The 12,186-nt window shown below is 44.8% G+C and overlaps 1 protein-coding gene across 2 annotated transcripts in view; it reads right to left on the reverse strand.

Moving 5' to 3' along the window:
• DLC1 (DLC1 Rho GTPase activating protein) overlaps positions 1-6,261 on the reverse strand; it is a 213,464-nt gene extending 207,203 nt beyond the window's left edge. The window contains exon 1 of one of the 2 annotated variants that reach the window (XM_027853682.1): positions 5,731-6,261. The gene's annotated coding sequence lies outside the window, so the exon portion shown is untranslated. Of the gene's footprint in view, positions 1-4,818; positions 4,908-5,730 lie in introns of those variants that run through there. The other variant, XM_027853683.1, reaches the window with a different exon arrangement.
• Between the last annotated feature and the right edge of the window lie 5,925 nt (positions 6,262-12,186).

Here is a 12,186-nt window from a genome sequence, read left to right on the forward strand (position 1 = left end):
AGGTCCTGGTCTTGAATGAGTGTCATTAGGAAGGAGAAGTGGTGCAAAAGAAAACAGGAAATAAAGTGGGGAAGGGTGGTTAGACTCATCCAAACATACACAAAGTTCAGTTGTGCTAGAGGACATGAGATGAGATTGTTTCTCAAGACATTTGAGAAGGTAAGAGACCAAAGACTTGGGAACCTTCTTGACCCTTACAAAAAATGAAAATAAAATAATAATAATTATTATCAATAGCACATAAACTATTATATAACTAGTGATCCATATGTCTACTTTCCATCTCTAGAATTTTTTTTATGGGAATAAAACTTTCAGAGCCTTTTCCCTCTGGAGTGAGGGCATTACAACAAAAGGTTTGAGAGGGGAAAGACAGGCTTTCTCTAATGACATTCTATAGGCCCACAACTGATTACGAGGTCTAGGGAACACAAGACCCCACCATATGTGGGTTTTTTGCTGATTTTAGGCTTTTGATTCAACAGTATCTCAAAGGCATGCGTGTGACAACAGAGAACAGTTTGTTCAACAATCCCCTGATAACTACATATATATATATATACACACATAGGCTTGCCAAAAGTGAGCATCACTTTCCTGGAGGCTGCCCATTGCAGTATCTAGAGAGAACCTTTTGACATTATGGTGATTGATTGCTTGGAGCCCTGGAATGTCTCAGAGCTTCCTGGATGGGATCTGTAACCACTCAAAAGAATTTGACCTATTTACACAGGAAACCCCAAGTGGATGAAGAATGCCTGTTGTAGAGATTGTGATAGGCAGGTGATCAGACACCTCCAGGAGCTGACCCATCAGGACACCCACTTTGGACAGATATAGCAAATGGCCAGTGGGCTGGGCCAGAGTGGGAAAGGAAGAAGAGAGCAGATAGGGTTTCCCTCAGGAAACATTACAGTTCACTTATGGACCCTAAACTTCTCCTTGAAACAAGGACCAACCTCTTTAATAGCAATAATCTTCTGTTGTTGTGGTAGTGCTGCATGTGAGTTACTTAAAATGTCTCAGAAGAACCAAAGTTGAGGATCCCCTAAGAGGATGGAGTTGTGCCTAGTGATCGCAAGCTGTCTCTAACAGATTCTGTAGGAAGAATAAGCCCGGGGCACAGCATAAAGCTTATTATCAGGGAGATGAATGTCTGGGGAAGAAGATGACCCTGTCATTCAGAGAGAGAAGGTGCTCCTGCTGGACAGCCCTTGGACTTCATTGGTAACCATGGGTTTCAAAAGGGCTGAGAGAACTGGTCTCCGGAGGAGAGATGAGGATCATCTAGGGAACCATCCCCTGACCCCAAACCTGACAGGGATGTGTGTGTGTGTGTGTGTGTGTGTGTGTGTGTGTGTGTGTGTGTGATCAACAAATCACCCGGGGGGGGGGGAACAATCCAGATCTCCCCCTAGTAGCCAATCACGGGACTCATTCCCTACACAATCCACTTCCCCTTTAGCTCCCATCACTCCAGCCTTTAGGCACCTTGGTACACTTCCAGCCAGCCTCCCCTGGAGCTGGGGCTTGGTCTCTCTGAGCAGCCGGAGCAGCTGCACAGACTTCTTACCACTCCGGCATGCCCACTTCCTGTCTATCAGATCATCCTGTGACTGATGCAGGTGCCCTTTGGAGGATGGGCTCTGTGCACATGGGAAGAACCTCATGCCTTTGTATTTGAGATGAGAGTGAGGTTCCCAGGAGGAACAGACATTTCAGAGTCCATGATATAATCTTTTCCCCCTCGGAAATCACCTCCAGTTTATTTGATCTGTCTTGTTTGTATTTAGATCAAATGAGATAATATTTGTAAAGTGTCTGATATCTAGGAGGTGCTTAATAAAAAAAGGCTGGTCCTGGGGAGGAAGACCCGAGTTCAAATCTGTCCTTAGATCCTTCTCACTGTGTGATGCTGGCCAAGTCACTTAACCTCTGTCTGCCTCAGTCTCTTCATCTGTAAAATAGGGATAATAACAGCCCCTCCCTACAGGTTTGTGTGAGGCTCAAACATTTTTAAAGCTCCCACACAGAACCTGGTACTTAGTAGGTGCTTAATAAAAGCTTGTTTCCTTCTCTTCTGCTTGTTATCTGCTTCTTTAGACTGTGAAATCCTCAAGAACTTAGCACAGTGCCTGGCAAACAGTAAGAGCTTAATCATTGCTTGGACCTCTCATGCTCCCCACATTCTTCTAGTCACCCAGGATTGCAAACCAGGACTCCATGCAAACTTGCAGTTTCATCCTGGACTCCTCCCTCTACCCCCCACCCCACATTCAAGCTGTTGCCAAGGCCTGTCAAGCTCACCTCTGGGGTGTTTCTCAAATACACCCTCTTCTCTGACTCTGCTCGAGCCTGGGGCTGACCCTCCTCCCCTCACACCTGGACTGTTCCAGTGGCTGCTGGGGGCATGGCCTGCCTCAGATCTCCCTCACTCCAGTACGTCCTTCATCAGGCACCAAAGCGGAGGTCTCACCATACCGTTCTCTGCCTCAATAAACCCCAGTGTAAAATAGTATTTTATCTTTATGCCACCCTTTAAAATGTCTACTTCTGTTCATGTCTTAGAATGCCTGTCATAATTCATGTGGTAATCCATAGAGATAAGTGCAAAATAAGTAGATCTGTGTTGCACAATCAAGTGCCATAGTTGGAGCTGCTGGTCCAGCTGGTGGCTCCTGTCATGGTGGGTGGGTTTATTCTACGTCCCTCCCTCCCTCCACAAGCATTTATTAAGCACCTCTTATGAGTTGGGCCTTGGGGATGTGAAAATAAAGTGAACTTTCCTTTTTCCTAGGGGTGTAAAACATGGTTGGAGAATGGCGGCCAGAGAAAGGAGGTTCTGCTCCAGGGTTGAGAGGAGAGCCAGACAGTCAGGGGCTGCCCCCTCCTTTTCAGGAGTAGTGAGGCTGATGGCAAGGTAAATCCTAGTGTCCTAGTGTATGGAAGTGGAGTGAGCAGTCCTCTCTCCCTAGCACCGCCTCTTGGAATCCCAAGGTCCTGTCAATCATAGCTCAATCCAAGGGCCACTTCCTTTACCAGGTGGCTCCTGACCTTGCCCTGCCCCTTGGCTAGTCCAGTCCACCCTCAACCCCAATTACTAGTTTTCACTTATTCTGCCTGTATTTTGTATTTAATAACATGGGCCCATATTGTTGTTCTCACCTCTATTGTTCTCACAGCAGAAGGGGCTGTTTCATTTTTGTCTCAGTACAGTGGCCTCGTGCACGCAGCAGGTACTTTAACAATGCTTCCGGGTTCATTGACTGACTGAATGAATGGTAGAACAACATGGACTAGAGACTTAGGAGCAGCTTGTGTGGGTGGGTCGGGTCTCCACAATAGCAGGAGAATGCAGACAGCGTCCTTACAATCCCCCCACCCCCACCCCGCCGATGCTGGAGAGTGGCCTGACCACTCTCACATCAGGTAACGTATTTTGAATAACCCTCATGAGTTCTCTAGGAATGCCATTTTCAATGACTGCAGCACCATGTCAAACATGGGGCTCACTCATATGCTGCAGGCGCAGCTGCAAACCAAAGGAATCATTCCATAAAGGAATCTGGCCCGATAAGTCCACTGTAAGGAGTGTACCTGGAAGGTATTGCCAAAACTAAAAATATAGATAGCCGCAGCTGCCCCAGCACCTTTAATGGACGTTAACACAATGACATAATGCCGTTATGAAATTAAGTCTGTGGGAAATAGAATGTGAAGAAATCCTTCAAGATCTTTATGAAATGAGGCAAAGAGCAAAGTGCCGGCTCAGACCAACTCTAACCAGATTCAAGGGAAAAGGAAGAAGTTAGCATGGAGAAACACAGACCTCCACTGGAGTTTTAGAGGAAGGCACCTTAGAGGAAGGGGCATCGAGGAGGTCCCTGGGTCAAACATAAGCCAGCCTCATTTGTCTTATCTAGGCTTTGTACCAAGTTTACAGAAATCTCTTGTTGCAGGGACTTGGGGACAGACATAAATCACTCATTCCTGCAGGCTGAGCTTTACCTAACCACACAAAATTCAACCATATACACTGGGAGAACACACAAAAATGGGCCAGGGGTGGCTTTCCCTAAGCTCAAAATGCCACGGAAGGCCCTGATGTCACCTTCATGGATTTTCTGAAATGCTCCTCTTGGCCGTACCCAGACATTGGACCATGATTCTACACTAATTGTGACTTCTCCTTCCATCGTGGCGATGGGCCAGACAGGACAGGAAATCAGTTCTGAAATTTCACACATGTAACTTACATTTTTAAGATTCCCCCTTTGAAGTTCAATCTCTGAACCTCAGTCCAAAAGGGGCAAGCTGGAGACAAACCCCCTGGCCTCACATTTTTCAAAGGTAGATGTGTGTGTGTGTGTGTGTGTGTGTGTGTGTGTGTGTGTGTGTGTGTGCATGTGTGTGTGTGTGTCCACTGGAGCCCTACTATTAAAGATAAGGGCTACATTTGCCCTCCCCACTGACCAGGGAAGTGAAAAATAAATCTACACATCCCTCTCAAGTGCAAATTGCGTCTCTATGTGGTTTTTGATATAGCATCTGAGGTAAAAGTGAATTGACAATCTGTTTACAAAGAAGTGGGGGCAGGAGGGACTGAGTGAATGAGCCTTCCTGTTCTGTTTGTTTTTCTTTTTCTTTTTAGGGAGAAAGTAAGTCAAACCCACACCCAGACTTTGTTTTAAAGCTGACATTTTGCTCCCCATCTCTGCTGTATAGTTCCCCACCAACCCCTATTCCTACCTTATGTCTGAGCCTGGAAGCCACTGGCCAGTACAAGATGCTGTCATTTATCCCCCCAAAGCCTCTTACCCATCAAGGGAATAATGAAGGACAGACCACCAGCGGCACCGAAGTTCCCTGTAGCTCTAAGTGGGACATCCTTGGGAGTTTCTCCCATATCCAAAGTCTGACTCTCATTGCTTGGCTCCTGGCTCTGCCCTGGGCAGAAACTCTGATCAAAATCTCCTCGGGCAGCCGGAGGGAGTTGGAGCCCAAGCCCAGACTGCTGAGTTTCTCTCCCAGGCAGGAACTCGTGTCTGCTAAATTCAGACTGATGCTTTGTGAGAGGGCCCTCCACGAGCAGGCCCCAGATTGCCTGGAAAGTATTTCCTGCCAGGGAGGGAGGGAGGGAGAGAGAGAGAGAGAGAGAGAGACAGCTTGATGGAAAGAGAGAGGGAGAAAGGGAGAGAGAGAGAGAGAAAGAATGAAGACAGAGAGAAAGAGAGACTGCATGACGGAAGGAGAGAAGGGGAGAGAGGCAGGGTGAGACCTCAAGATGGAAAAGAGAAAAAGAATGAAAGAGGAGGAAAGCAAGGCTAGGAGGGCCAGCCAACAAGAAGCAGACCAGGCTGCGCATTTGGAGAATTTTCCCTCTGAACTCAAAGCCCGGCGCTAATCTGTCAAGACTAGAAAACGTTCTCTGCAGCTCTGGCCTTCCCAGATATTTTCCATCCTAAGCTGCTTACAGTAAGGCCATTCTCACTGCCCCAAACGGAGGCCCCCGGTTCTCCAACCTCTCCCAACATTCTTTTTCTCTTTGGGACTCCACAGGGAATCCTGGAAGGCAATGGAGGAGTGTGGGCCTTTTCCAACACCAATTCCCAAGCAAATCCTCTCCTATCTGTAGACACAGTACCCTTCCCGGGCCCCAATGCCCCCAGACCATGAGGCTGCTTCCTAGCAGGACAAAAGGAGCTGGGAGCCTAGCTTGGCCTTCCTTACCTTGGGTGGGGGGCCGCTGGAGTCACACCCAGCCATCTTCGGAAAAAGCCATGCCCCCATCATCCTGAGCCTAGATGACCTTTGTTGAAAGATGAAGCCCTGCCGACTAGAGTCTCCGGGGGGCTTCAGGGAGGGCCCGGTCCAATCCCTGCCCCAGCAGCAGCCCCTGTTGGTGCCCAGAGCCCCTTTTGGGGACGGGCTCATCTATCTCTCTCCTCCGGCTTGCTTGTGCCTCCGCCGAATGACTTCCTCCGAAGGAAGGAGCGGCTCCGGGCTGGGAGCGTGGACTTTCATTTGGTTTTGATTAAAACCAGACAGCCTGCTCTGGAGAAGTCAGCTCTGGACTAACCTCATGGAAACTGCTGGGGTGGCTTCAATTAAGGCGCCAATTAATAATGGACAGGAGCTGGTCTTGCAATGAACAAATGGGCCCAGATACAGAAGGAGAACAAGGTCAAGGCATTGCAGGAAAGGAAAATAGAGAGGGAGAGAGAGAGAGAGAGAGAGAGAGAGAGAAACAGAGAGAGAGAGAGAGACAGAGAGAGAGAGAGAGACAGTCAGGCGAAGCCTCATTCCTTTCTGAACCAAAACTGTCCTTGGGGGAAGGGGAAGGAACACATACCGAGCAGCCCAAGGGACCTCCAAGATGTGGGAAGGCAAAGGGAGGTTATTTTGTTATAGGAAAGAAGCGACAGCCCTTGCTCAGATCCAAGGAACTTGCTGCTGCCTCCAGGGGGCGAAGAATGGTCCCACTCATTTTTATTGGTCCTGGAGGAGATAGAAATTTTTTTTTTTCCCAGGGACTGGTAGGATGCATGCAAGCCTGGGGTCAAGGGGAAGCTTGTGTTTTTTTGGGCAGCTTCTCAATATGAGAGGGACTGGGATGATAACAAATTTTGATGAGATAGCCAGGCCAGATAGAAAAAATAAAGGAGGATTTTTTTTTTCATGGCAGCATTCACACTCAGTTCCCTGATGAATTCTTCTGAATGTTTTCTAGGCCCATAGAAATGGAAGAAACCACAGGATCCAGTCTAGCACATACCTGAGCCAGAATTCCTTCTACAATGTAGTCCAAAACCACTGGTTCTCCTGGCTTGGCTTGAGGACATCTGGGGTCCTCATGGAGAGCTCACTACATTCTATATATCCCATTACACTTTCTAGTAGTTTTGTGTATAAATAAGTCCTTCTTCATCTTGAATCAATAGTTGCTTCTTTTCACCATCCACATCATTCTCTACCTTCTTTCCTCTAAGACCAAATCCTTGGAAATCAGCCCTTAATTTTTGGAAGGCAGTTACCCTGTCCTCTCCTCCATGTTCACCAAACAGGTAGCAGCATAGGTCTGGGTTTCTGGTCGCCTCACTTTCCTGATTGCTCTCTTCAACACAACCTACCTTGTTGAGGTCCATTCTGAAAAGAGGCTGTCCAAACAGGAACTGGTCCAGATGTGGTCTGTGCACAGAATACTGGAACAAGATTCTGGCTTCCCTTGTTCTGAACCCACTTTTCTTACACCTTTCTTTGTGTAACCTAGTATCACATTAGGTTTTTTTTTGGGGGGGGGGCTACCATATCACATTATAGAATCCTATTGAGTTGGCAACCCAATAAAACCCAAGATCTTTTTCTTAAAACTGAAACTATTGTCTAGCCACACTCATTAATTCAATTAAGCAAACATTAAGTACCTACTATGTGCAAAGAACCTGTTCAATGCTTGAGGTCTGAAGATTAAAGATAACAAAGTCCCCACCCTCAAGGGCCATACTTCCCACTGGCATTTATATTTATGCATTTAATTGTTTTGAACCTAATTCTAAAATCTCATATTTATCCTTATTATATCTCATCTTATAATAATATTTACCCAACTGGTATAGCCCATTAAAACCTTTTTGGATCCTGACTCTTACATCCAATATGTTAATCATCCCTCCCAGCTTTGAGTCAATTGCAAATCTGATGAATATACCTTTTATAGCTTTATCCAAGCTACTGATAAAAATGTGGAGCAGGACAGGGTCAAGAGCAGAATCCTGGGACACTCTACCACAGCCCTCCTACCACAGTGACGTTGAACCATTAACAATTACTCTTTGACCCTGGACACGTTCCACTAGGTTTGAATCCATTTTGTGGTATTATCATTTAAGTCATATCTTTCTATCATCTCCAAAAGAATGGTAAGAGATATTTTATCAAAAGCTTGGTTAAATCTAGGTAGACTACATCTATAGCATTTCCCTCATTGCCTAGTTTAATAATTCTCTACAAAAAAGGAGATGAAGTTAGTCTGACATGACCATTGTTTGATGAAGCCAGGCTACCTCTTTGAAATCACTGCTTCCCTTTCTAGATGTTCACCAACCATCCCTTTAATAATGACTCCTAGAATGTTCCCCGGTACCTAAGTCAACCTTGTTGGTCTATAGTTTGCAGACTCAGATGTTTCCCCATTTTTGAAAATAAGACCATTTGCACATCTCTAATTTTGGGGTATGTTTTCCATGGTCTCTCAAACGTGGCAGAGAGTAGCACAGCAATACACATTCCAGTTATTTCTGGATCCTTGGAAGTAGTTTGTCTGAGTAAAGTAACTTGCATTTCTGAGTAAAGGAACAAGCATCCGGATGCCCTCTGATCATCTCTTTACTATTCTCTGCTCTGTCAATATTTGGGTTGTGTCATTTCCAGTGGAAAGGCCAAAATAAGCAAAACCAAAGTAAAAGTGGGAGGGACCAGCTTTGCTTTCTCTTCATTGTTAGTTTTCTTCATCCCTTCCGTGCCAAGCACTGGTCCCACTCCTTCTTCAGTACTCTGTTCTGGGGGTGAGCTGGTAAATGTTGAAGAACTGGCTCTCCAGAAAATTAAAACACATACATATGTAGGACACACTTTTAAACTAAATTGGCATTATTTACCTTTTCTCCAACATTTTCTTAAGTCTATACAATTAACAAAGTGATCAATCAGGCTCTGATTCACAGCATTCTCTGATTTCTGTAAATGTTCATTTTGAGAATGTAAGGATTGGCTCCAGGGAGCCGGTATGAGGACATCACTGTGTTTGTTCTCTCTCAGTATAGTTGCAACAAACAAACAAATAAACAAGCAAACAAACAAATGTGGTGTTTTCTTGCCTTCCCTTGCTAACTCCACCCAGTTCATTCTGAGGTTTAGCATGCCTAATGCCATTTTTTAAAGGGCTGTGCTATCACAGTCATATCTGTCCTTTTTTCACCGGCCTTGTTTCCATCTCTTGCACATTAGTTTTTAAAATCTAAGTCAGTTGGTGAACTCCTTGTGCATCCACATGGGTCTTTTCAGACAAATCTCATTTTTCCTTTTCTTTGGATTGTTTTCCTTTGGAATTTCATTCTTGAGCATCTCCCCAGGCCTCCTGGGCTGACTTCCACTGAAGCATTTTCTTACTTGTGATAATGCTTAGCTTTCCTCTGATCTCTTTTAAATCTACTTTCTCAAAATTGAGGGTTTAAGTCATACTATGGCCTGATTTCCTCTCCTTCATTACAACCTTGAGGAAGAAGAGGTCACTTCTCCCCAGGATTCCCATCATTCCCATTCCAAGAACCATTTTCTTTCTGTTAGTGAGCATCAGACCTAGAAGATAATTTTTTCCTTGTTGGATCCTCCAACTTTTAAAGGATGAAATTATCCCTACTTTAAGTAGAAAAAAAATTATTTGCTGCTCTGCCTTTGGCAAAGAGAGAAAGAGAGTGTACCCTCTATTAGTACTTAATCATGTCTCTGTGCCAGGCTTGTATTCTATTTATCAGACTCCTCATCTCTTTCCTCTTTCTGTCCAGGTGGTCTCTAGTATAATTGAAAAACAAATCACTTCTGTTATCTCTCTTTGACTTTCACCCAAACGTTCTCTAGCATGCTCCCCTTTCCAGTTCCTGAATTTCCTCACATTACTCTGCCTTATCAATATCCAGGGCACCCCCAAACTCTTAGTGAAGTTTTAGGCTATTAAAATTTAAGCTATTAAAGCTTAAAACTGCACTGACTTTTAAGATTTCTGTACAATGTTACCCCACAATCCCTCTTATCCTGTTTTCATTTTTGAATAAGGTTTACCCATTCAGAGCCATTGTCCAGTCGTGGGTTCATCTGATCAAGCCTCAGTCATAGCTAAAAGATCCCATTTCCCTCTGTTCTGTTAGGATCCCTAGTGTCTCTTGTTTTTTGCATACACGTTGAGTATGTGCAGGCACTTGAGGTTGCACATTTTACTACTGGCTCCTTGGATTTGTTTCCTGTGCACCTCCGCTATTCTTTTTCTTTGACCATTCTCTATGGTATCTAACTGGAAGGATACACACAGACAGGCTTCTTCCTCCCCTAGCTGTTTTACTTTAAAGCCTTTTTGAGGATGCTTTTCAAGATTACTGGCAAATAGATGCTTATCATTCTCTGTTAGGTGCACTCCATCTCTGGCTGGGAACCTGTCATCCTGGTATTTTAAACCTTGGATCAGAAGCCCAAATACCATTCTCTGATGCCATCTTCTTTCTTAGCCAGCAGTTCACTTCCAAAATGAATATTTCTCTTCTGCATCCCTTGGCTTCAATGGTGGTGACAGCAAGACAGACATACCCAATGTCCCTGTGGTCTCCAGTTTCTTTATGAAAATCACGTAATTGTTGGCAATACTTTTTAGGGTCCTTCTGGATGTGTCATTTATGCTCAGGTCATGCTTATGAGGAGAGAGCAGTTGTTACCTGTTTTGATATGCCTTAGATGCTCTCTGTCATATCTCAGATACATATTCCAAGGACACAATGGACTTCTCTGATGTTATCAGGTGGACAGATAGCTGCCTCAGTGCCTCTGAGAAGGAAATGACCACCTACCTACTCCTTCCTCTGTCCTTTAGTGGATAATCTCTCACCTGATACTTCTGTGGTTTTCTTCTATCATTCTCAGGAGGACAAGCAGCTTTTTTCTTCTCAGAGCATCTCTCTCCCTTCTTTTCATGAAGATCCTCAAATTTGCTTTTAGTTTGTCCAGATGTTTTGTTCTCTTTACCTCAGAGTCATTCTCAACTCCTGACACTCCCTTATCTTCTCCCCCCAGTTTTAATTAGTTGCCAAGGCTTGGAAGTTCTCCATCCACTTCCTCTGTCACGTCTTTTCTCTCCTCACACCATAAACACCCTAGGTCTGCTCTCCGTTCTTTTCATCTAGGCCACAGCCACAGTCTCATAATTGGACTCCCAGCTTCCAGTCTTTCCTCTATACAGCTGACAATATAAAGTTTCTAAAGCAAAACCTCTATGTCATTGCCAATCAAAAAAGTTAGTGTTGTCTCTAAAATAAAATACAAACCGAGTCAATAAACATTTTTTAAAACAAGGTGCCCCACACACTGTGCTAAATACTGTAGATACCAAGAAATGTAAGCACAGTTCCTGCCCACAAGGATCCCACAGTCTAACGGGAGACAGCATATTGGTACATGCAAGATATAGAGAGACTAGATGGAAGGTAGCCACAGAGGTAAGGCTAAGAACTGAGGGGAAAGGGAAAAGCCTCCTGTGAAAGATGGAGTCTGAGATGAAGGAAGCCAGAGAAACCCAGAGACTTAGGTGAAGGAGCAGAGTATTCTAGGCAGGGGGCAATGCCCAGTGCAAATGTGCAGAGATGGAAGATGGAGTATTGTGTTCCAGGATGTCTAAGAGGGCCAGCATCATTGGAATGACATGAGAAGGGTGAGAAGACTAGGAGAGTAGCAAGGGGCCAGGTTAGTTAGAATGTTGATTGCCAAAGGAAAGATTTTTATATTGGATCCTCATTCAATAAGAGAGTGGCATGTCTAGAGCAGTAACATAACCCCACCCTTTAGAAAAAAACCAACCACCTTGGTAGCTGAGTGTAGGGATGGATGGGAGTGAAGAGAGAAGAGTCAGGGACAATCACCAAAAAGTTATTGCTATAGTCCAGGTGATAAGGGCATGAACTAGGATTTGCAAGTGGAGAGACAGGGACATATATATGAGACATGTTGTGAAGGTAAACATAAGATTTACCAACAGATCACATATGTGGGTGAGAGCAAATGAAGGGTCAAAGACAACTCCTAGCTTATTAGCCTGAGTACCTGGGAGGATAGTGAGGCCTTCAACAATAATAGAGAAGTTCAGGAAAGGGGAAGGTTTTGGGAAAAGGACAAAGAGTTTTGTTTGGGAAATGCTGGCTTTGAGATGTCTATGGAACACCCAGGTCACAATGTTTAAGAGGCAGTCAGTGATCTGTGACTGGAGCTCAATTTGGGAGCCATCTACATGGAAATGCTCAATGAACTCATGGGAGCTGGTGAGATCACTGAGTGAGATAGAGAGGGCAAAAAGAAAGGGGTCCAGGACTTAGCCCTGTGGGTAAAGAACCAGCAAAGAAGACACAAGAAGAATGGTCAGATAAGTAGAAG

Source organism: Vombatus ursinus, unplaced genomic scaffold (genome assembly GCF_900497805.2).
Source record: "Vombatus ursinus unplaced genomic scaffold, bare-nosed wombat genome assembly UNPS02010193.1, whole genome shotgun sequence".
Classification (NCBI taxonomy): Eukaryota; Metazoa; Chordata; class Mammalia; order Diprotodontia; family Vombatidae; genus Vombatus; species Vombatus ursinus.